This window comes from Lissotriton helveticus, chromosome 1_1, assembly GCF_964261635.1.
Source record: "Lissotriton helveticus chromosome 1_1, aLisHel1.1, whole genome shotgun sequence".
Lineage (NCBI taxonomy): Eukaryota > Metazoa > Chordata > Amphibia > Caudata > Salamandridae > Lissotriton > Lissotriton helveticus.
The window spans coordinates 90,974,172-91,000,234 of record NC_136057.1 but is presented as its reverse complement, the minus strand read 5'-3'; the positions used below and the strand labels follow the sequence as shown (position 1 = coordinate 91,000,234).

General features: G+C 41.8%; 1 protein-coding gene across 1 annotated transcript in view; it reads left to right on the top strand.

The window, feature by feature from the left end:
• Window positions 1-2,025: 2,025 nt before the first annotated feature.
• Window positions 2,026-26,063, top strand: part of LOC144755408 (uncharacterized) — a 74,517-nt gene continuing 50,479 nt past the window's right edge. Inside the window, exon 1 of the mRNA XM_078644319.1 lies at window positions 2,026-2,200. The gene's annotated coding sequence lies outside the window, so the exon portion shown is untranslated. The remainder of the gene's footprint in view (window positions 2,201-26,063) is intronic.

Below are 26,063 nucleotides of genomic sequence, written 5' to 3'. Positions count from 1 at the left end.
TTACAGGATCTGTGTGTGTTTGAGGCGCGTCTACAGTGTGTTTTTTTCAAGTGTGTCTCTCTTAGCAGATGTTGGCGGGACTGTCAGTCACTCTTCTTGGCCTTTCCTCTCTGTATCGAAATCTTTAGGATCACTGAATGTAAGAGGGTCTGCTCCGTGCATAATAGTCAGGTACTACTCGGCGCACTGCAGACGTCTCAGCAAAGTCACATGTGAAGTTCTAGTTCTTCCCCATAGTTTGGAAGAATTTGGCAGCTTTGAGTGAGAATTCAGCACGACTTTCAAATATGTGACTGCCCACAAGCACCCAGGGCTACTTGTATGACAATAATACAAGGGGTTGCGTCACTCTCTCATCAACGGTGTGTTGATGAGGATTGTGCTATGATATGAAGCCTACATGAAGGAGTCCAAGAGACTCTTGAAGTCATTCTGCTCTAGTTGTCACTTCAGCAGGAAGGGGAGAACAAGATGAGCGAGCAGAAAAAGCAAGAAGAAGTCAGAGAAGAGAAATAAGAGTGATACAGAGAGAAAAAACACAAAGGGCTCGATTCACAGAATGAACTTACGACTCAATCCTAAACTTACTACTATTTTGGTATTCACAGAATGAATTTACTACTTTTGGTATTCACAGAAGTTAGGATTTTGTCTTAAGTTTGTCTTAAGACAAACTTAAAACAGACTTAAGACAGACTTAAGTTAGGATTTTGTCTTAAGTCTGTCTTAAGACAAACTTAAGACAAACTTAAGACAGACTTAAGACAGACTTAAGACAGACTTAAGTTAGGATTTTGTCTTAAGTCTGTCTTAAGTCTGTCTTAAGACAAAATCCTAACTTCTGTGAATACCAAAAGTAGTAAGTGCATTCTGTGAATACCAAAATAGTAGTAAGTTTAAGGATTGAGTCTTAAGTTCATTCTGTGAATCGGGTCCAAAGGGTGGAGAAAAGTAATTCATAGATATTGGCCAAAATGTGAAAGAAAGAAATTTGTACGGGAGGGAACGAGAGTTCTAAAGATGGCCAGGAAACAAAATCTAACGAACATTATTTATTAATTGCCAAAAGTTGAATTATATTTTAGGAGCTAAAAATATAATTTAAGTGAGACGTGAATGTGAGTTTTCAAGTGTTCTAGGTGTAATGTGCTGTTTAGTGGAACCAATACTTGAACCAAGTTTATAGCTTTAGATCTGGGATTTAATCCCAATCACCAAACAGTGTAAATGAACCAAAGGGAGGGATCAATGTATTTTCGGGTTACCAATCTCAGTTCAAGTGACACAGTTAAGAGGTCCCCGGTTCCAACCGTCCTCCTTTATAAATGTGTTTATGCGCATACTGCACATATTTGTGTTACCTTTGTATCAAACATATCAATCCTAATAAATTCTGTTGGAGGTGGCCCTTTCTAGGGTGCTTTCCCTCAACTATTTTTTTGGTTTTGTCCCTCTGGAAGATTAGAGAAAATCTGTTCTTTTAATTTTTGCTTTGACATATGACTTATGCCACACTGTATTTGGTCTGGTGTATGAAATTGCATGGTATTTTTCTCTATTTACTTTGCTATGTACCAAGATGTGCATCTGAAAAACCCGATAAATAAAGCGTTAAAAAAATAAATGAAAAATTATTAATCTGTTCAGTTTAATTGCACCAATAACACGTATTCCCATATATTTAATGAAATATAAACTGTCACTTCCAGTTGACAACTTTCTGTAAATACTCTTTAGTCCTCTGCATCAGTGTTTTGAAGATGTTCATGCGAAGTAAAGCTGTAAATACTTTCTGAGACATCTAAAAACCCAGGCATTTCATACCACAAAATGCTTGTTTGTGTATATTCACTCGAGACTGAATGTGATAGTTCTTTAAGTGGCCAGCAGAGGGCGCGCCTCGCCTGCTGAGAGGATTCCACTGAGCACATTAAATGAAAGGGAGACGGGTTTCCTGTTCCAGGTCAGCGGTGGCAGAGACAGAACAAGCAGCAGATGTTGACGTCACTTCCTGCCTCTCCCTCTGTGTCCAGTCTGCTGCAGAGGAGGAAGGACGCCCTGTCTGTCTGTGCAGTTATCTTCATCTTCAGACCCTGACAGCCCCCCCACCACCTCTCCCAGACGCTAAATCTGCACTTGCCCCACCCCAGCCATAGGAGGAGGAGAGAGCCTGGAAATGTCTGCACCCGTTTCTGCTCAGGTAGGAGATTGTCGGTACCTTGTGCTGTGTTTGTAGAAGTGTACTGAATAAGACTGGAGGAAATCTCAGCCAGGAGCCGGGCTCTTCTATCCAGGGACCACTAGGGGCCTTTCCGTCTGGCCCTGGGGGTGTTTGTGGTCATCATTTGTTTTAAAGAGAGGATCTGTGCACTGCACTGAATCTTAATGCACTGTGAGAAATATGTGCATACTGCACTGCATCTTAATGCACTGTGACAGATCTTTGCACACAGCACTTTACAGCACTATAAGGAATCTGTGTCACTACAATGCATCTTACTGTATTGAGGAATTTGTGCCACTGCACTGTGAAAAATGTGTTCACATTGCACTGAATCTTAGCGCTCTATGAGAAATCTGTGCACACTCTTTGCTCGGCTCTCGCTGTTAGTTTGTTGACTTGCCCACCTGTACCCCTAGGTCAGAAGCATGTCCACCAGGCAGCTGAATGTCAAGGCTCCCCTGCAGCCCCATGCCCCTTTGCCCCTGTTTTCATATCTCAGTCGAGGTAAAACCTCAGTCATTGCAATAGTTACCAGCAGTATCGGTTGGCTTATAGCAGTATCTGCTGCAGAGGTTGTGTGTCTGCTGCAGGGATTGTGTGTGTGTGCATTGACCTTGGGTCTGCCAGTTAGGAGGCCTTTCAAGCAGTGGAACGTACATGTCTCTGTTTTTAATGTACCTTTGCAGGTTGGATGTGTGTGCATCTGATCAGGGTAGAGTTGTCTTTGCAGGCTCTGTGTGTGTTTGAGACACGTCTACAGTGTATCGTTTTCAAGCGTGTCTGTCTTAGCAGATGTTGGCGGGACTGTCAGTCATTCTTCTTGGCCTCTCCTCTCTGTATCGAAATCTTTAGGATCACTGGATGTAAGAGGGTCTGCTCTGTGCATTATAGTCAGGAACTACTCGACACACTGTAGACGTCTGAGCCAAGTCACATATGAAGTACTAGTTCTTCCCCATAGTTTGGAAGAATTAGGCAGGTTTGAGTGAGAATTCAGCACGACTTTCAAATATGTGACTGCCCACAAGCACCCAGGGCTACTTGTATGACAATGATACAGGGGGTTGCTTCACTCTCTCATCAACGGTGTGTTGATGAGGATTGTGCGATGATATGAAGCCTACATGAAGGATTCCCAGAGACTCTTGAAGTCATTCTGCTCTAGTTGTCACTTCAGCAGGAAGGGGAGAACAAGATGAGTGAACAGAAAAAGCAAGAAGAAGCCAGAGAAGAGAAATAAGAGGGATACAGAGAGTAAAAACACAAAGGGTGGAGAAAAGTAATTCATAGATATTGGCCAAAATGTGAAAGAAAGAAATTTGTACAGGAGGGAACAAGAGTTCTAAAAGATGGCCAGGAAAAAAATCTAATGAACATTATTTATAGATTGACAAAAGTTGAATTATATTTAAGGAGCTACAGATGTAATTTAAGTGAGACATGAATGTGAGTTTTCAAGTGTTATAGGTGTAATGTGCTGTTTAGTGGAACCAATACTTGAACCAAGTTTATAGCTTTAGATCTGGGATTTAATCCTAATCACCAAACAGTGTAAATGAACCAAAGGGAGGGATCGATGTATTTTTGGGTTACCAATCTAAGCTCAAGTGACACAGTTAAGAGGTCCCAGGTTCCAACCGTCCTCCATCTGTTTATGCACATACTGCACATATCTGTGTTACCTTTGCATCAAACATATCAATCCTAATAAATTATGTTGGAGGTGGCCCTTTCTAGGCTGCTTTCCCTCAACTATAGTTTTGCTTTTGTCCCTCCTGGTTTTCCGCTGATCTATGTAATAGCCTAAGGACTTTGATCGCTTTTTACACTGCCATTCAGAGCCAAAGTGATGTGCTTGTCATATACATACTGGTGATTAGTGTATACATGATTGGCTAAATTGAGTTAGCTGTAAGTCCATTGTCTAGAGGTAAGAATTATACCTAGGGCATGTAACTCAACACCTTCTCTGTGGGCCTGCAGAACTGGTTATGCCACCCACGGAGGTAGTTCTTCAAATGTGCCACAGATTTGCCATGACAGGGCCTGTGTGTGTAGGTTACTGTTACTAGGTTTGACATTTAAGAAGACGCTTGCCAAGGTTGTGCATGTCTCTTGCTATATCTGAGTACTCCCTCTGGACAGGGTGCGGTGTCGGGAAAGGGAAGGGCATGTGCATGTGTCTGCTACAGACACTGGTCGTGAATGGCACACAGTAGTGTGTTTGGGACAGTAGGGCCTGCTCCTTGTATTGGATTGGACTGAGGGATCTGTGGAAAGGCTATTGAGCTGGATTTCCTGCATGCAGAAGAGTGTCAGGATAGTGTTTGATATCGATGAGTTCGTAATGGCGAACCTGCTCCGGTGGTGTGAGTGAATTCGACATTATGACGGTGGAAATACCACTTTGGGAATGTCTGTACTCATGGCTCTGTATGCCTATCCACCTGTCTTCAATTCAGCTGGCTGCTGGGGGGGTGGCTACATCTGTGCATTTCTGATAAGACAGTCATAAACTAAGTGCTCAAGGTTTACTGTAGACCTCTCACTCTGAAGGGCCTCCCTGTGTTGGTTAAGAGGGGTTGGAATTGGCACCTGCATTCCAAGTGGCAGGGTTGTGGCCCCACTAAAGATACTGATCAAGCCTCCCAGGGTAGGATGTCAGCCATGACAACATTTAGAGAGGGCCCGTTCATTTCAAAGGTGGCCTTTTCTACTGATCTCATCTTCATAGTTCACTGTGGGTGCAACCACTGGGGCTCTGCCTTTAGGAGTTAGAGACGCTTTGGGGATTGGAAACATACTACGCTGGTTTGATGCTGGGACATCAACAAGAAGAACTATTGGGGCGGGGGCTGCAACTGGATTATCTGCAGACCAGTGGTGGCCTGGGGCTTTTTGTGCTCTAGGAATGGGACTTTGCCTGGATGTTGCTGGCCTGCAGCTAATTGGCAACTGTTGTGACCCAGGTCCCCAACCACTGTCCTAGGGCTCGAGTTCCCAGGGACAGAAAAAGTCTCCCTGTTTCCACAAGCTCGTAAGGACCACGCAGGGTGAGGGGTAAACATGTGGAAATGATCATCGGTTGGGACAAGGACCCTTCCGACGTGTGCAGTCATCAGACTGTGCCTAAGACTGAGCTGGTAAATATCAGTGGCTCACCTGTGGTGGCTATAGAGTGACAAGTTCAATGAGTGCAGGGGATGTTTAATGAGTCTGAGAGGCTCAAGATTTCAGCCGGACACCTCTGCTAGTTAGTATTCCTAAGCGTTAGGTTTCTGAGCAGTGTTGGGAGAAGTTTGCAGAGTCTGCGAAAGCCAACCGATAGCCAAGCTGGCAGCATAGACTGTGTCCGACCTCCAGATTGGGAGGACAACAGTGCCTGACATCGCAGCCTCAGTCTGAGGTCACTCGCTCCCTCTCCCCAAGCCCACACCACAAGGTACTACGTTGTTAAGGATAGCGTGACTGAAAGGTCTCATCGTGCCATGTGTGCACCCATGACTTGCTCCCTGGAGCAACTGTAGCTCCCACCTCTGCCGGAGGTGAAATCATTCTCCAAATTGGGAGCATGCCAGCTTCTGGTGTTGCAGTACTTTTCCTGTGGGGAGGATAGTGAGCTTGCACTCGTGAAGGTGCCACTGGGTGCCTAAGGGCCTTATCTAGATGGACGAAAATGTGTAACTGTTTCCTCCCGCTTAAGGTGGTCCCTTAATCTAATCAAAGTGTCGACAGCAGGGGCAATCTGTATCGTTGGCTGGTGTAGTGTGAGTGGCTGAGGGGCTAAGTCGCAAGGTGTAGAGAGAAGCTGTAATTTCTTGACCATTACAAGTATATGGAGTACGCAATAATGGGAATGTTGTTGTTTATGCAAATGTGTTAGCGGAAAAGTGGAATACCTCTGAACAGCCTGGATATTTGTTTCTGTTGCTTTTAATGTGGAAGGGATTGCTTGTATTGTGTGTATGTTGCTTACAAGGCTGAAGGGATAATGGTGCAAGTGAACGCTTTGGACAATTATATATATGTTAATGCCGTTCTGCTGCTAATGGAAGAGTTTAAAAATTTGATATAACTGTAAAATATATATGCAATGTGTATGTTGTTTTGATTTCAATGTGTGTGCAATACAAAAGACCAGTGTTGTATACATACCGTGTGGAGTCTTTTTGTGGTAGGGTTGTATCAACACTTTACACTTTGACCCTGAGGATAAGCCTGACTGCTCTGTGCCAAGCTATCCAAGGGTGAGCGTAGGTTATCAGACAAGTGTATCTAGGACAGTGGATTCTGCCTGAATTTGATGCATTCCAGCCAGAAACCGCGGGGTCTAACACATTCCTAATAATAAATACATTGAAAAAAAATTTAAGCTGCTTCGATTTTGCACCCCAGACCACCTCAATCTGTCCCAACTCTAGACATGTTTTTGAAGAGCCATGTCTTCAGCTTCTTGCTTAGCTCAAGAAGTGAGGAGGAGGCTCTGATGTGTTGAGGGAAGTCGTTCCACACTTTAGGAGTGATGTATGAGAAGAGTTGACCTCTGGATCTGTTTCTGTCTATGCATGAGATGTGTCTGAGTATGATTCTGGCTGAATGGAGGTGCATAGGGGGTTGATGGAATGAGATGCAGTTGTTAATGTAGGCAGGAATTTGTTGGGTAGTGTCTTGAATGTGTGGGTGAGGAGTTTGAACTGTGGGCGCCTATGTATCTGGAGCTAGGGAGCTGTGATATGTGTTCTGAGTGGGAGGTTGAGGATATGTCTGGCTGCCGCGTTTTGGGTGGTTTTCAGCATTCTGGTGAGCTGTTTGATGATTCCTGCATAGAGAGAGTTCCTGTAGTCCAATCTACTGTTGAATAGTGTGCGGATGACGGTCTTATGGTGATTCTCGGGAGGCATTTGAAAATGTTCTTTAGGGTATGGAAGCAGTGACGGCATTGACCTGGGCGAACATGTCCATCTTTTTGTTGATGATGATTCTTAGGTTGCTGGTGCGCAAGCTGGAGGTGGGAGTAGGTCGTAGGTTGGATGGTGAGTGATGAGTGTTGTTTGTCAGTGTTGAGTTTGAGACGGTTAAACTTCATCCTAGTGGCTACTTCCATCATGCAGGCAGTGAACTCTTTCCTTTTGTTGTGGATTTTGTCCTAGAGGGACCGTATTAGTTGTGTGTTGTCAGTGAAGGAGAGGATATTGATGTAGTGGGTATGGATGGCGTTGGCCGGTGGGATATTTAAGTGATGGATAGTGTTCTGCTGTGGAGTGAATCTTGAGGTGCTCTGCAGATGAGATTTCCGGTTTCCAAGGAGTTTGATGTCAGGTTAACTGTTGAAGTTCTTTTTATCTGGAAGGAGCAGATCACTTGCATGCAGGTTCTTGAATCTCGTCCTTGTGAAGGCACCTGAAGAGGATGAGATGTGGTACCATGTGACACACCGCCAAGAGGTTCATTAGTATGACGGCCTTACCCTCTCCTCTGTCTAGGATCATGCAAATGGTGTAGGTAGGTTCAATGATCTCTGTTTCCATACTCTGGGTGGCCTTGAGGGGCTGGTGGTTCACGAAGTAGCTGGTCAGACACTTCTTGATGGTTTTCTCAAGGACTTTGGCCATGTATGATAGGAGGGTGATTAGCCAGTAGTTGGAGAGTTTGGTGAGGTCCTCAGAGGGTTTCCTCAGTGGGGCTGTGACAGCTGCCTGATTCAGGGTTTCTGGGAAGAAGACCGGATTGATGGAGTCTTTCAGTATGGGAGTGAGGACGTCACTGGCGGTGGTTAGACCTTTGTTGAAAGTGTGGAGGGGGCAAGGGTCTAGGGTGCCCCACAGTGGATGGTCTTCATGGTTGCAGCAGTCTCTTTTGTGGAGATGACATTCTACATAGTCAAGGTCCATTCTTCAGCTGAGATTGGAAGACATGCTGCGAGGTTGCTGGAGTCAGTTTGCCGGTTGAAGTTGGCGTAGGTGGATGTGATCGCCTTCCAAAAGAAGTTACAGAGTTTGTTGCATTGGGTCTTGTAAGGGGAGATGTTGCTGGTGGTGACTATGAAGAAGATTTATTCAGTGCTGTTGTTGCTGGCTTCGATGCGTTGGGTGTGGGCTGTTCACTAGGCATTTCGGACATGCTGGTGGAAGCATGTCAGGGCAGATTAGAAGACGTCATTGTCTGCGGTGTCTTGGATCATTCTCCACTTGCTTTCCAGGTGCTTACAGTGCTGCATCACAATCTACAGTTTTTCTTCTTCTGTGTACTTCTGTGATCTTGATTTTTATGTGCTTGAGGGGGGCCAGGTTGTTGGTGCAGGTGGTGATCTAGTCATTGAAGTTCTTGACGTCTTCCGTTAGGTTGCTGGTATGCTTGAAGGGGGCCAGGGTGTTGGTGCAGGTGGTGATCTAGTCATTGAAGTTCTTGACGTCTTCCGTTAGGTTGCTGGTGTGCTTGAGGGGGGCCAGGGTGTTGGTGCAGGTGGTGATCTAGTCATTGAAGTTCTTGACGTCTTCCGTTAGGTTGCTGGTATGCTTGAGGGGTTCAGGTTGTTGGTGCAGGTGGTGATCTATTCATTGAAGTTCTTGATGTCTTCCGCTAGGTTGCTGGTGTGCTTGGGGAGGCGTATGGAGGGGGCTGATGCCCAGACCTTCTCTGAGATGTTCTTCCAGCAGCAGCAAGCCTGTCCAGAGGTGGTGGATCTCCTGTGATCTAGGATGGCGAGCTTGAAACTCAAAAGGGTGCTGTCAGTTCAGGTGTGATGTGATGTGATGTGATTGGACACTTATATAGCGCGCTACCACTCCAAGGAGCATCTTGGCGCTGTGACTCCCTATGTCAAGCAGATGACCATAGCTAGACTATCCTGGAGATGGAGGGGGATCAGATTAGGGTTTTGCATACTGTGTCTGGCAGTGAGTAGATCCATGTTTTCAGCCTTTTTCTGAAACTTTGTTCCGTATTGGCTGCACGGAGATGTTGGGGTAATTTGTTCCATGCTTTTGCGCCAATAGCAGATAGGGATTTGCCTCCCTTAGTCGTCAGCCTAAAGTTGGGGACGATAAGCAAATTTGCTGTGGTGATATAAGTTCACGTGTCGGATGGTATTGTGTGAAATATTTCCATAGGTAAACTGGGCCTTGGTGATGAAAGGCCCTGTAGGATATTGTCATAACCTTAAACAGAATGCGTTTTTGTATCGGAAGCCAATGCAGGGCGTCTAGAGCAGCAGAGGCCGAGGATACTCTTGACCAACCTAAGACTAGTCTGGCCGCTGCATGCTGGACCATCTGGAGTCTATGCAGGGCAGATTTATTCAGCCCTGCATACAGGCTATTGCAGTAGTCCAATCTTGATGTTATCAGTGCTACTGCAACCGTCCGTCTGGCGCTCAGAGGAAGCAGGTCAAAGAATTTTCTCAGACCTCTAATGATGTTAAAGCAGTTCCGGCCACTTCCCTAGTTTGCTGTTTAAAGGACAGAGTGTTATCGAATTTAAACCCCAGATTTCTTACTGCATTGATGGTATTAGGCGGTGCCTCTGGCTCCTTCGGCCACCAAGACTGAGGGGAGAAACAGTTATTGAGACCGAATGGCACAATTTCAGTTTTTGCAGAGTTACATTTTGGTTACTAGTCATCCATGAAAACGTTGCTGAAAGACATTCTTTCAGGGTCATTTCAGCATTAGTTACGTTTTTGTCAAGAGTTAATACCAACTGAGTATCGTCGGCATATGCAATCGTACTAATGCCGAAAGAGGAGATCAGTTTGATCAGGGGAACCATATAGAGGTTGAACAATGTGGAGCTCAAACTTTCAGCATTTTCTCCTCAGAGCGAAATTGGCCCAACATAGTGACCTGATGCCTATGTGCCAGAAAACTTCTGAACCATTCGTGAACGGTTCCCGCTATGCCCGCATTGTAAAAATATAAAAGGATAGCGTGGGACACCGTATCAAATGCTGCAGAGAGGTCTAATAGGATCAGGACTGTCTTCTTGCCCTGATCCAATGCAGCTCGAATGGTCTCAGTAGTAAATAATAATGCGGATTCGGTAGAGTGGTGTGCCCTAAAGCCAGCTTGACGCGGATGGAGGATATCATTCTCCTCCAGAAAAGTCATCAGCTGTTTGTTGACACAAGATTCAGTCAGTTTGCATAGAGGTGATAGGCGTTGGTTTGTAGACTCTGATGTTGTTTAGTGTGGAGAAGAGAGGGGCCAGGAAGTGTTTGGCGGTGTGGGTGGGTCTAGTGATGTGCTGAGTAAAGTTGGGGTTCGTAACGCTTTTGAGGAGGGTATTTGAATTTCATCATTACGGTCCTAAAGTTAGGAGTCGTAACTTTAGGACTCCTAAATGCCTTCTGTGAATACCGAAAGTGTTAAAGTTAGGATTTTTCTCAGTTTAGGAGTCATAAAGTTAGGAGTCGTAACTTTAGGACTCCTAAATGCCTTCTGTAAATACCGAAAGTCTTAAAGTTAGGATTTTTCTCAGTTTAGGAGTAGTAAAGTTAGGTGTCCTAACTTTAAGACTCCTAAATGACTTCTGTAAATACCGAAATAAATAAGTGCCTTCTGTGGCCAATTGTGTTTAACTACTTTATCCTACTCTTATAGAAGGGACCATAAATACCAACTAGATGTCACATTCTGAGGGGGTCCAGGTGTGTTGTGTGTGTTATATAGGATAACGCTTACAGCTATACATTGTTTATCTGATGAGTGCAACACACCAGCTGCTCTGGCATTGTCCTTCGCTGGAGTGTATGCTCTCAGCTGTGCATTTATTGTTAGGAATAGATGATATTTGGGGGATAGGATGTATGAAACTAACCTTAATGTATGTTCGGATTTGTGCCTCCCTTCGCTTTTGGTAATTTACATACGGTCCCCAGACGACGACAGCTGTCTCCAACGTAAGCCGCTCCTTGGCTTATTGTTCTTTGGACGTGACCACGCCCCCTTTCTTTGCTTCCGAGTGCCTAGCGCCCTGTATTAGGAGTTTCCAGCAGTCTCGTTTTGAATACCGGATCGTTCTCCCCTCGGAAGATTTTCTTTTCCCCGGTGAGTAAGTCGGGCGTTCCGCTCCTGTTGCCCTTCAGGAGCCGGACGGTGCTTCTCACTTCTTCTCCCCGAGTGTGTGGCTGTTCTGCTCCTGCTGCCTACTGGAGCCGGACGGCACATCTCCCCTTCCTCCCGAGTGTGTGGCTGGTCTCCTCTTGCTGCCCTCTGGAGCCAGATGGCGCACCTCACGCCTTCTTCCGAGTGTGTAGCTGTTCCGCTCTCAGTGACCCTGGAGCTGGACGGTGTACCTCACCCCTGCCTTCCGAGTGTGAGTTTGTTCCGCTCTTCCAGGTCCATGGAGCCGGACGACTCGTCTCTACTGGCCTCACCCTTATACTATTCTTGATTGTTCTACTCCATATTCCCTACGGAGCCAGACAAACATAATAGCTATTATTTATCCCTTCACTACTTTGAGACCTGCAGCTCTTTTTTATATGTAACACTTAAGGAGTCCTTTAATGTGATTGATGCTCTATTTCTCTCTTGAGCAGTATATACACAGCTCCAAATCCTAAGCTTTGGCATTCATTCCACTTCCTCATTTTCAGTATTTTGGAGCTACTCTCTCAATAGTGTTATTACCCACCATTTGATTCCTCTAGTTCTATTTTGTATGAATGGCTGTATGAGAGTATATTATTCCACCAAGTCCCAACAAAAGAATTTATTAAACATTTGAAGACACCCTCAACTTTCACTCATTCATTGTGGAGGCTCTTCTCTGCAGTTTTCCAAGACCTTCGGGGACACACTGGGGTAAGTGGAGCACTGATTTGAACATAGATTAATGTTTAAATGGATTCTATAAAAGATATTCTTTTGTTTACAGTGCCAGTCTCTCCAGTCAGCCCATTACAGAATTCTCTATCATCATCTTCTGGGAAAGAGTGGTGGACACTCTATGGTTTATTCCCCATACTTTTAGGGAACAGCCTTCTGTGAGTGTGTTAAATATTTGCATTCCGGGTGCTGTTTTCTGGAAGTTGGGGGGAAATTCCTCTTCACTCCTGTGGAATCTCGCTTATACCAGGCTTAACCCGACATTTGTTTGTGTTTGAGTGTGTGCATCTGACTTGTTTCTTTAGGTATTAGATCCTGGGACCACATGTAATTTTTCTGTTGCAATCTTCCTGGTGTGATTGAAGCTAGTTCCATGGCTGGTATTTCCATCACAGTAAGTGCAAGGGATGAACATAGGACAACTGTGTTATGTTGATCTGATAAAGGGTTGCTCTGTAACCGTAACAAGTGTTTTATGGTGATTTAGGTAGTGCAGGCAACAGTTGTTCTCTGGTGTGCTGGACTCCTAAGAGCGGGCCCTTTCTATAAATTAATCTGAATCTAACATTCCCCCTCCCTAATTGAGTTATCTACTACCCTGGCTGTTTGTGTCCGTGTCTTGAGCATGGATTGTTCCTGTTTCTGGCTTGTGGCATGAGAGTTTCCCTTGGAATTGTGTGTCCTAATCAGGTGTATTCCCCCTATTTTCAGGGTAGCCTTCTTCATGCAGGCCTATATTAGTTTCAGGGTGCTTCACAGTAAGAGGAAGATTGCAACCACTGGTAACGAGGCCTTGCATAGGCCTGCGATCCACTTTGGTACCCAGGTAAACAAACCTGTAAACCATTCTATGTTTGGGGCACCTCCTTCTTTAATCATGATCTGCTGTAGGTTGTACAGTATTTGGAAGGCGATTGACAGTGTGTCATTGTCCAGGTCTTTCATGGGGATGAACACATTGTACCTATCTTGGCGCATACGCCCCTTCCATTGTGGTATTAAGTCCAACACATACCGGTGCTACATCACAATGAGGCAGATGGTACACATTTCTTCTTTGCTTTTGGCCAGTTTCAGTGGTGTTCATCATTTTCAGCAGTTCCCACCTGATGATCTGCAACCACCGACCGGCCACTATTATGATATCCACGGCTGTGTCCTGGATCACAAGCTCAGCGTCTTATTCCTCACCGAAACATGGCTCACTCAATATACATATGTTGAACCTGTTTGGGCTCCCCCTCTAGGATATTTCATTCAAAGATGCGAAGGACCCTGTGGCAGAGGGGTTGGTATCACAATCATTCACAGAACCTATATTAAGTGCTTTCTGTCCCCTGGCCATATTTAGGACTGTGAAAGCATGCCATTAAACTGCATTTTAGCAAAACATTTACATTTTCAGGCTTTCTGATTTAGAGACCACCAGGCACCTCTAAATAGTACAGGGAATCTCTAATGGAGCGCCCTACATTGCAATCAATCAATCAATCAATCAATCAAATAACTGTATTTGCATTTGGTGAACGCATAACAGTAGAAAGAAATATCACTATGCAAATTGTTTGAAAAGCATTTAGAATCAGTAGTTAATTAATTATTTTTTAAATAAAAATACTTACAAGAATCCTCGCCACTAAAACTAACAACAATTCATTATGGATGTATAAAAGTAATAGGAACAAATTATTACATCAAGCAATTTAAAAGGATGCCACGAGTACGTAAACTCTTCCTAATCCTGTGTCGAATTCTAGTTAACATGTTTAAAGCCATACCACAATTCATTATCAGTAATTGGGCAATTAACGACAGGCTAATGAAAATGATCAAATAAAACAACCCCCCTCTCTAATGAACTTTTCCTAGTCCGAATGACTGAGTATAACAAATTTGCAGTCATAAAACAGATGAAAGGGCTTTCCAGGGAATTCATTATTGTAAGGGCTGAAGAGCAAGAAAACAGACTCAGTTTTGTTAACATTCGGAGAATTAATTTTATTCTTTCCATTTTTATAAAAACAAAAGAAGAATAAAATATGAGACATTGTTTGAGTGGACAAGCCATCACAAGGACATAGCAATAGATTATTTAGTTCATGTTCTTAAATTTCAATCTCATCCTTGTTCAAAGATATAGAAGCATGTTGTTAGAGACAATAATAATAACAATGGTAACGGTTATATAGGAGCGCACAGCGTGTATAAGTATGTACGTTAAGAAAATAGTAATCCAACCAGTTGGTGCTCGAGGCGGATTTGAGTAGGTTACCACTACTCAAATTGATGAGCCAAGGCTTAAAGTACTTCAAAATTCCACCAAGCACTCAATTTGTAATGTTCCAATAATCCCAATCAAAAATATCTCTGAATATTCAGGTAGTGTTCATTTCTTGGTTTATTCCAAATTTTCAGCGTAACTTCCGAGACACAGCCAACACGTGTTTCGTCTTGTCAGTCACAGACAAACAGACTTCTTCAGGGCTGTAAACAAGTATAATAACCAAAATTCAAATATCATCACTAAATTAAACAATATCGCAATACCACCAAGATTCACCACGTAATGTGAAAAGTAAAACATTAAAAAGCCCTACACCAAGAACAGAGCTAGAGTCACCTCAGATGTGTCAAAGACCAAAGGACAGTACCAAAGTACATAGTTCAGTAAACAAATAAAAGTTGACTAGTAAAACATACCATCAACGAAGGATCAAAATTATTCAATTTTCTTCATTGAATTCAATAAGCTAACCGCTGTAGTATTCTAATTGCACAAAGAAAATAAAGACAAAGCCCCGGTCACAGATAGGCTCTTCTGAAAATATCAAGGACTGGTATAAAATAAATGTAAATTGACTCACCATGTAAGTATATGGTAGGTCATGTAGCACAATAGTAAATATAGTAGCAAATTCCGTAATTTCCAAATAGTATTGAGTAATAGGTAACAATTCCGTAATTCCAATTAGTAGAACAACACTCCACTCTGTAACCAAATAAATATCATGTAGTAGCCAAATAAACATCAGAGTATACGTCTCAATGGCCATCAAATTTTTAATCTTACCCGAGTGAAAGTACTCTAAGTCATCCAAGTCACATTAGTCCAATAATCCGTCAATATGTCCAATATCTAAAACAATAAGTAAATACAATTCTTAGTATCAAACCCCAACCATAAACTGGCTTGTGAGTCTACCAGCATGTGAGTTTAAACCAGCGCATACCACACAGCGTACTCACCGCATGTCTGCTCAGAGTGTTCGTAAGAGGCTCCGCGTGCTACACGGGCGCCATCTTACAGTGGCAATTTAAGGCAAATCGCTGCGGGCGCCATCTTTGAATGGCAAAAGTAATATCTTTTTACAAAGCGCAAAGTGTTGTGGCATAATTATACCCCGCAAATACATCAATTTACGAAAATATATGTAAAGCACTAAGCGAGCGTAATCTGTCAAATAGCAGTAAATTACAAAAGTAAATAAGGTAATCACCGGACGTGACTTGTTTACGTAACAAACATGTCACGTCAAACACCAGGACATGAAGAAAGTAGTAAATAGGTCTACGCCATCTTGGAGTAGTGAATAATAGCGCTCAAGTTAAGCCTTCATAGTTAAATGCAAGGCGCCCCTTCGCTAATGTAGCCTAATGCACCAGAGTATACAGCTACACAGTTACTAACCTGAAGGGCGTCATATTCAAACAATTAGTAAAACGCTAGTAATATCCTTAAGTAATAATAGCAAATTCTCTATATCATCCGTGGAAGCCTGGTATCATAGTTAAATGCAAGGCGCCCCTTCGCTAATGTAGCCTAATGCACCAGAGTATAAAGCTACACAGTTACTAACCTGAAGGGCGTCATATTCAAACAATTAGTAAAAGCGCTAGTAATATCCTTAAGTAATAATAGCAAATTCTCTATATCATCCGTGGAAGCCTAGTATTAATCGCTCAGTGCATAACATTAGTAAGGTTATAAAGTCATGATACTATATTGAGTATATTCAAACTACGCCCTCAAAACCAATAATAGGGGCGAGAATTACATCGTGTAGATTAAATAATTGTAACAAAAACAAAAAGTCCTTAATATTCCAAGAGTGCATATCTCCCACGGGGATGTCAGATAATATATAGGGAGAGTAAACAGAAAAACAGAAAGTGGGGAAGGAGAAGTGGGAAGGCAAAAATTAGCATACATGTCAGAACTATTCCTAACTCACAACATTCAGTAACCTAGGTATACAATATGACCACTGTCACACAAGTAAATTGTCTCATAATTCATACTTCCAATCTTAAGGACAATTAAGAACTAACAGCAATTCATAGCTCTGGATATACAGTAAGGAAACTCTCACATGATGTTGTACTCATATTAGTAACATTAAACATTTTTCACAGTATCAATCATTCCCTAGGTAATACTCCATTTCATGATCTATGTTTAAACCCAGCTCAACCGCTTTAATTTTCATAAGCCACAGTACCTCTCTACGTCTCAATTGTAGCTGTCTATTCCCTCCTCTTGGGTTTCTTTCGATATGATCAATACCATGGTAGCTGAACTTATGTTTCTCTTTCTCATTATAATGTTTAACAATGTGAGAAGCCAATATCCCATTGCTTCTCACATTGTTAAACATTATAACCCAAGCGGTTGAGCGGGGTTTAAACATAGATCATGAAATGGAGTAACTTGGATGACTTAGAGTACTTTCACTCGGGTAAGATTAAGAATTTGATGGCCATTGAGACGTATACTCTGATGTTTATTTGGCTACTACATGATATTTATTTGGTTACAGAGTGGAGTGTTGTTCTACTAATTGGAATTACGGAATTGTTACCTATAACTCAATACTATTTGGAAATTACGGAATTTGCTACTATATTTACTATTGTGCTACATGACCTACCATATACTTACATGGTGAGTCAATTTACATTTATTTTATACCAGTCCTTGATATTTTCAGAAGAGCCTATCTGTGACCGGGGCTTTGTCTTTATTTTCTTTGTGCAATTAGAATACTACAGCGGTTAGCTTATTGAATTCAATGAAGAAAATTGAATAATTTTGATCCTTCGTTGATGGTATGTTTTACTAGTCAACTTTTATTTGTTTACTGAACTATGTACTTTGGTACTGTCCTTTGGTCTTTGTCACATCTGAGGTGACTCTAGCTCTGTTCTTGGTGTAGGGCTTTTTAATGTTTTACTTTTCACATTACGTGGTGAATCTTGGTGGTAGTGCGATATTGTTTAATTTAGTGATGATATTTGAATTTTGGTTATTATACTTGTTTACAGCCCTGAAGAAGTCTGTTTGTCTGTGACTGACAAGACGAAACACGTGTTGGCTGTGTCTCGGAAGTTACGCTGAAAATTTGGAATAAACCAAGAAATGAACACTACCTGAATATTCATGTTGTTAGAGACAAAGGAGAGATATGAATCATGTCCCATGGGCACCCTAGGCAGTATCTGGTAGAATAAAACCATGACTTTACTTTGATTATATTGCCATCTTTCTAACTCACATGTATTAACAAAAGCCTCTCTTAACTCAGTTTTGGAGAACGATAAGCATTTAGAGGGTGATGTGTGCAGAAAAGCTAGGCCCAAATCTGTGAAAGACTTCTTGACATATGCTAGCCAAGGAATACTAATGGCTTGGTCAAGGCTGAAAATATCTTCTATTACAGCTTGATTCAACATAACTGAGTCCCTGTTCCAAATACGAAACCATAAGAGGAGCTGGGCCAGTTTGAGTCAGTAATAAAAGGGAGTTTGAGTTCTTTGTGGGCAATCAGATTTGAGCACGCCAGAGTAACTGAAAGCAGCTTTTTAACAAACTTATCCTCCACTTTCTGCAGAGCACCCACTTCAGCTTTGCCCCATATTTCTGCTCCGTAAGCGGCTATGGATTTTGCCAAATACATTTCTACCATTTCTCTAATTTATTTTTTACCCAGTTTAGAGACAAATTTCCACAGAGCAGCTATGCTTCTTTGCAACAAATGAATTCTGTTTTCTACCATAGCAGACCAGTTAAGTTTGGAATCGAAGAAGAGGGCTAGATAGACAAGCATTTGCAACGCAAAAGGTTTTGCATTCACACAAGTTTTAGTTATTGGCACTATAAATGACAATGCCTTTTATTTATATGTTGGGTTTTAAAACCTAAATGAAAAGGCATTGTCATTTACAATACTAATAGCTAAAGCTCTAGCAAATGCGAGACCTATTGCATTGTAATAAAGGGCCGTTTCAACCGCTTGTTGGATTGTAAATATCTGAGGATGAGACCGGTCTGCAACGTCTGCATGGAGGGAGAGAGGGATGGTCTCGGTGGCAGCTCCAGCCTTGTACAGAGCCCCTGCTATTACTAGTGAGCGAGAGGCGCTGAAGTGGTGGTATTGGTACTGGTGGTGGTGGTGGTATTATTGGTGCTAGTGGTATTGTTAATAAAACAGGCTTTTGAAAACAACCGGTCAGGTGGCTTTAATATAAATGACATGTAACACAGATGTGCTTTAGTCAGCTTCCCGCACTCAATATGGAGGGTGGGGCATTTTTTCAAGGTTAAGAAACAGAAAAAGTATATGGTTACAGTAATGGAACAGCTCTTGGACTTACTGGGAAAGGCACTGCTGACTCCATATTATTTTAGGTCAATAGCACATTTCTATCCTAAAGTTGAACCAAATGCAGGAGATTAGTAGTCTATGCTTATATATGGGCTCAATGCATGTCCAGACCAGGTACTCAGTTTACATCCAAACCAACCAAATTTCCCAACTGAATGCGAATGTAATCATAATTTTTTTATCATATTATTTTCTCAAAAAAGTATTGATTTTTAGTTCCTTTGTCCTGAAAATATTCGGTAATTTAAAGCGTTATTAAACTGTTAAACAAAGAAAATGCTTTGCGGAACTGATGAAGTTCACAAAGATTGCAAAGTTGTAAAGTTTTTAAAAACTTTACAGTGTTGTGGACATAAAGCCCTTGCAACGTCACTCACCTCTAGCACAAACAAAAAACAAACACTAAAATAATTCAAACAACATTAAGAAGTGTAATCAAAATATCTGTGGGTCTTAGCTGCTCATTTTCACCAATAATAAAAAAAGGTGTACACAATGAATATAAAATCGCACAGTCACACTTCAAACCCATGAGCATCTCACCCAATCACTCATCACCCAATGATCCAACAGCTGTTCCTTTTCTAGTGAAAATTCTGACTTTCAACGGTCCACAGGCAGCAGCACTCCTCAACTATGCACGGACTTCAGAAATACTGTTTTTTAGAAATATCTGTGTCTCTTGGCACTGGGCTCAACAACTAGACACAGAGACAGTTATGAAGATGTCAAAATATCACCAGCAATAAGCAAAAGTAGATACACTGACTCTTGCTTAGCACTTAACTCATTTTTCATTTTCTTCAGCCACACATAACTGTTGTTTTTGAAAGCAGATTAAAAACCACGCACCGCCTTGCAGAAGTTAACCCTCAATTGGTATGACGTGGGAATTAGCTTACCAGACATTAAAAAATACTATTGGGCGGCGCACCTCGCAGCCATAAATCACAGTCATATGGATGCCACGACGACCCTGGATATGCTATGGGCAGATGGCTCTTCCCCGAAGGAGCCTTCAGCCGGGTGCTATATTCCAACCTGAGCAGATATCCCCTCACAGACCCCACTAAACATACTACTGTGATGTGGCACATTGCTAAAAGGTCATTGGGCTGGGGAGAGAAGCTAACGCTGGCTACCCCGTAGTAGGACTCCCAGGTGCTAGGGGATCTGTGGAAATCGAAGGGGTTTGACAAGTTGGAGCTCATAGGGATTTCGCGTATACAAGACCTATGGGATAAGGCCGACATAAAATTCGTTTTCCGCACTACAGCACCAATACAAACTAGCAGACTCGGAACGCTTTCGTTACATTCAGGTACGTCACGCGCTCAGACCACTCCTTCTGGCGGTGTCCTCCCCCCGTGAAGCATCTCCTTTAGAGGACAGAATTCTCGATGGACATCTGCCAGAGAAGACCATCTCGCGAATATATAAAAATTAATAAGTAATATGGAGGACCCCCTCCACGCTTTGCGTGAAAAATGGTTGAACAACAGCATGATAATTGACAACAAGGAGTGGCAGGAGGCGGTGTCCTCCCCTAGAATAGTGCCAATCTCTGCACGCCTGCGGCTGATACAGCTCAAAATTCTCCACAGAGCCTACATGACGGGACCACAACTACTACACATGGGGGTAGCCGGGGAGGGGACTGTAGGTGGGGTTGCACTCAAGTAGGTACATTCATGCATATTATCTGGGACTGCACTCACATACAAACCTACTGGGAAAAACTGCATGAGGTGATCAGCGAGGTAATGGCAGTTCCTCTCCGCCCAGAAGCACGTAGATGGTTTCTCAATATCTGGGAACCCATGAATTTAAATGGTCATCAAACCCTCTGGGTCACTCTGGGGGTTACAATAGCGAAAAGGAACATAGCACAGCTCTGGGGGGCGGCCCACACACCCATGCTTTCAGACTGGAAGAAAGACCTCGACTGGTGCATGTTTAGGGAGAGGACAGTCTACATCGCTCAGGCAGCCCCCATAAATGGTGCAAAATCTGAGACCCATGGAACACCTACAGAGGACATGTGTGTAGCCCACCCCGTGGTTTTGACCTTGATGATGTCCCTTCCCCATAGATTCCGATAAGTAATGATGCTACTCCAATGTATGTTGTATGTCACCACTGTTAGCATAAATTCCCTTATCCTTCATACTGTATGTAAATGTCAGTGACAGTTAATAAAAAAGATTTATTGAAAAAAAGCACATTCAAACTCCAAACGTATAAAGTCATTCAATGCAGGGTCATTGGATAGCATCCACTTACACATCAACAGGAAATTAAATCATCATATTCCATGAGGCAAGCCATGGGTGTTTGCTAAGCATTTTGATACAGACTGTTATTCTTAAAATAGTCTGGACATTTTGAGGAAACAGAAAACAAAATCCAGCAGAAATACAAAGTGCAGGAAGGCTAACAAACTCTCAAAAAATTAAATTAACAAAAAACACTATTTGTGAATTCCTTTATTCTTCCAGAGTGGGTATGGTGCCAGAAAACTGTGGTTGTAATATTGTCGGATGTAAATATTGTGCCCTGTTGATTCAAGTCCATTGGTACACTGGAGTAATAACATGAAATCTACCCCAATGGGTCGATATGTTTGTAAACTATATTTAGGACAAAATGTTTGTCAGACATCATTTTTCATTATGATATTCAGACATAGAGCCCAGAGTGGGGTGTACGAACTTATAATTATATTATTTGCAGTTTTATATAAAATACCGCCAAGATTGGAAAGGATTTTCACTGTTTGCTTCTTAAATGCTAATATTTCAAGAAGATAGTTGTTTTTTTTAAGTCTGTAGCCCACCTAAAATATCCAGTTTCTAGAACAAGTAGTTGCGGGTTCTCAAAAGACTGTTTTGGGGGAGTTTTAATATAGCTCAAACTAGACATGAAGGTATCAGAGCCCTTTACATGAGCACCAGTTGCTTACAGACGGACACATTCATTTTTTTTGTTTGTTATGCATGGGGAGATTAAGTGATTTGCACAGAATCACAGGATGTTGAGCATCCCTGCTGAGACTCGAACCCAGCTTTGAGCCTTCACTCTAAATGTATTTAAAGAGGCCATCCAGTGTAGAGATAAAAAAAGGTACACTTTGCCCAATTCTGCATCTTCATCAATAGGCCTTCCAGAAGGTTCCTTTGTTCGAAGAAATCAGTTTGGGTGTGGATATCCAGTGTAACATAATTCACCGAATGGCCCATTTAATGCTTAACCACACCTTACAGATTTTTGTTTCCAAGCTCTTCGACAGCAGAGAGCCGACAGAAACAAGAGTGCTGCAAGGCGGCACCGGGATACAGCATAACACTTACTGCAAAAACCAAGTAACCGATATTACAAATTAGCAAAAGAATATTCACCAGGAGAACACAGAATATAATACTGATTTATTGACTCGCGCACATTAGACTGAGCTTGCTTGGGACAGATTTTTAATCACAGCTGCTAGTACAGAATCACAAAACAATAACCACTTCAGATGAAGGAGCCATTTAGTTAGACGTGGTCGAAACTGAAAGACAAATTATGCCACCTCAGCATTATATGTAAAACACAACAAGTTTCTGAAAGAATATAGCAACCACCCAATTTAAATTGCATGGGCAGTCATATGGTGGTGTGTGTGTGTGTGTGTGTGTGTGTGTGTGTGTGTGTGTGTGTGTGTGTGTGTGTGGGTTTGTGTTACTATCCTTGTGGGGACTTGAGTATGATAACACACTCACGCTGTGGGGACTTGATTGCACTGTGGGGACCTGAACCCAAGTCCCCACAAGGTAAAGTCTTCTAAATGATTGGAAATGACTTCAGGAGCATCTGTGCCAATTTTTACAACTTTTTTAAAAACTGCCTTGTGGGGACCTGTGTTTCACCGTGTGTGTTTATTTTTTTGCTCGCTCTGCCCCCGTAGACAGGTGGTGGTACTGCAGCCTTAAACACACTTAGCATATTAAACACACTTCAGTGATTGAATCCCATCTAGCAACAGAGGATAGTGATTTTAAAGGGGCATACCCATCAGAAAACATAATACCTGAATATAATGGCCTTTTTTATTTTATGGAACCTTTTTTTAGAAGCAAAACATTGATCAACTTAGGTTACTGACTTTGCACTTTTATTTTTTTGTAGCTATTTTCTTTGAAAAGCTAAGAAATGCACATTTAATTGAATACTATTGCTTTACATTTCCAACACATGACAGAATCCCTATTTAAGAAATGGTGCACTTCATCATCTTATCAGTACTCATGGATGTAACAATAATACAAATATTTTTTTTAAAAAGGCATACCAATGTCCAAAAAGGGGGTAAAGTATGGTCATTTTCTTTCATCCTTAACCAGAATTCCCCTTTTATATATACTTTGGCATTAAAATCATCAGTTTTTAAAAGTATATGTTAGGATCCGTCTAAATTCCAAGCACCCTATTGAAATAATGACTGTGTTTACAGCACAATATTTTAAGCAGCCCCTGATTTGCTGGTAGTGCATGTGATATATAAATGAAAGCCTATTAACATAAAAGAATGTTGTACCAAAATATGAAATCACGCAACACCCTGTTTGAATCACATTCGAATTTGCTGCAATGTGTTTTGCTGCAAGAAAAGAAAATCCCGTGGTGCATTGCATTAGTTGTAGATGTCGGAATCTGCCTTAAGAGGAAACTCAAAACAGTACTTTAGAATGGGCAGTCGCAGACATGTAAACGCACACTTATGCCTGACAAAAAACACATTAGCACGACTGCAGATCAGGGTGCTGAAAGCTCTTGGAGTTGATTAATCTGTCCGAGTTGGGGGTGGGCGCTGCTGCCAACGCACCTTCAAACAGAGTTGTAGTTCAGCATGGGACTGACAGCAGCCAAGAAGGGAGTCAGGTGCCTGAGCGAGCAAAAGCTGCTGTTGATTTCACGCATGCTATTAAAATGCAAAATGCATCATTTTCGAGTTCAAGATGATGACACATCCTTGAAAAATTACTTAATAATGATGCAATGTATTCTTTGTAAGCAGTCTGCAGATTATCGAAGTTTGAGCTCAATTACAGAAATCAAGGCCTTCCAAACTGAAACACTTGGGGTTATTTTATTGCTTGTCCTTAACCTGTTAGTAGGTCGTGTACTGCCCATTAGAAATGCCTTGTGTATTTCATACACAAGGGTTCCTTCAGGAAATAGCATCAGTAAACACGGTAACAGGTAGGTGAATTATGTGGACTATTTATTTCCTAAAGCAAAGTGCATATGGCTTCTCTCTGTTAAACTTCCGAGTAGGCCTGGGTGAAATTTAAATTATAGGAGCGAACTTGTACAATTCTATGGTATAGAAAGAAAAAGTAAATCTCTGAAACCAGATAATTACTTCGACTGTGAAGCATAGAGATAGCAAACATTATACATATCTAGTGTGAATAGATCCTTTTATTAATTCAAAAAAATATTTACTGAGCCCAGTCGTGTTTGTACCTGACTCAGTGAAGCTAAACGGTAAGCAGAAAATGTCATTTTATATTTAAAAAAGAAATGCTTCAACTATCCAACAGCCAGAGCTCTGAAAATGCAAACAATCTAATTGCATCCGTTCTAGCTTTATTTTCTCTTTTATCATCTAATGCCAGCATATACATTTGAGCAGCATTTGGCCATAAAATGAACTTTGTTGTGCGGTATACTTATTGCCTATGTTCTTTTCATAAAACATTTACTATTTCATTTCTTAGATGTGCAGGTGGTTTAATTTAAAATGAACTGTTTCTTTAGAGTCTTGTTACAAGAATGCAAGTATTCTCCGCAGTTTGTTTTCATGCAGAGAAGTAAAGGTAGCCACGGCGTTGCCAAGGTCAGCCACAGATGTGCAAATGCACTTCCGTGCATAACAAAGGGACAGTTAACTAGCAGAGCTGTGAACACGTCATGTCAGTGACTGTTGCAGACCAGGGATTGGGCACAGTTGCAACAGATTTCAAACACAATGTTAGGCGAGCAGAGACACCAGCAAAAAGCATTAGGTTTGCTTGGCCTGAAACTTCAGCAGCACCACTCCGAATGAGACTGAGCACCTGCACTGTTTATCTGCTTTTGCGCTTCCAATAATTAAAAAATACACAACGTAACAAGGTGCTTTTCAAGAGAAACCCATGCAGTGGGACATTTATTCCTATGTATTACTGACAAATATTGTAAAGAAAAAAAGAGAAAGGCCAGGGTATCAACAGAGTTTAATGGTGCACCGCACCCTAAGCATAGATATCTATTCTAGCGGCACACCAAATTCGCCTGCACAAATGTAGAAAGTTTAATGGCAACATTTCCTACATTTGATAAAGAAAAAATCTTTTAGATTTACATTTTGGGCATCTCCATTTTATTTTTCTTTGAACATTTCAAAATCATTTCTATCACATTGTATCACATAATATGGGAGGGTTGATGAGAAAAGGCAAATTAAACTGCATAACGCGGGCACACTTGTGATAGTTTACTTCCTCATTTTGTCATGCTTTTCAAACAGGTTAACACTGTTTGGGCAAATGTTTCATCTCATTAGTACCAGTTTAAACCCCAAATGCAGCAATATGCAACAGAAAAGAAGACCAGAGAACCTTTGCCAAGGGCATTCGACTGCTGGGCAAAGTGTGTCACTTCGGGTTTAGTCGTTTTTGTCCATTTAAAGTAGAAACATATTTTTTGTTAAAATCTGCACGTTATGCAGCACATGATCTATTATGTGGCAAAAGCATAACTATACTGAAAATGCCATGGCTGTAAAATTACATAATTCAAGTGCCCTCACGCATGGAGAGCAAAAATAATGTGTCTTGGTGGCTTAAGACGTTCTCAGCAGCCAAAATTAAGCAGGGCAGTCAGGCTAACTATTTTGATGTTATGTCATGTACAACTAAAACAGCAGAATGTGCTATGTTAGAAATGTAATGCACAATGCTGGAAATGGTACCAAACATATGAAAAGTGCATTAGAATTCATGTGGAATCCTCATACTTGTCCTCATAAGGAAAACAACCATGCTGAGCACAGCCTGTTGGTTTGTGATATATGAAGAGCTGCTCTTCTAATGAAAAGATAAGGCTTAGGCTGAATTACTAGTTTGAAGGTACAGTTTTTACATTTGCAGTTTTGGTAGATTTTTTCTCTTTCTTGTAATATTTCAACAAAATAAGAAAGGGCACCACCTTATTTCTTAAGAAGAGAAGTATGGACCAGATTCATAAAAGGTCATGCATAGCAAAGCTGTGCAATAATCAGCAGTACTGCATTGAGTGAATGGCAAAAAAGTATGCAGTACCATA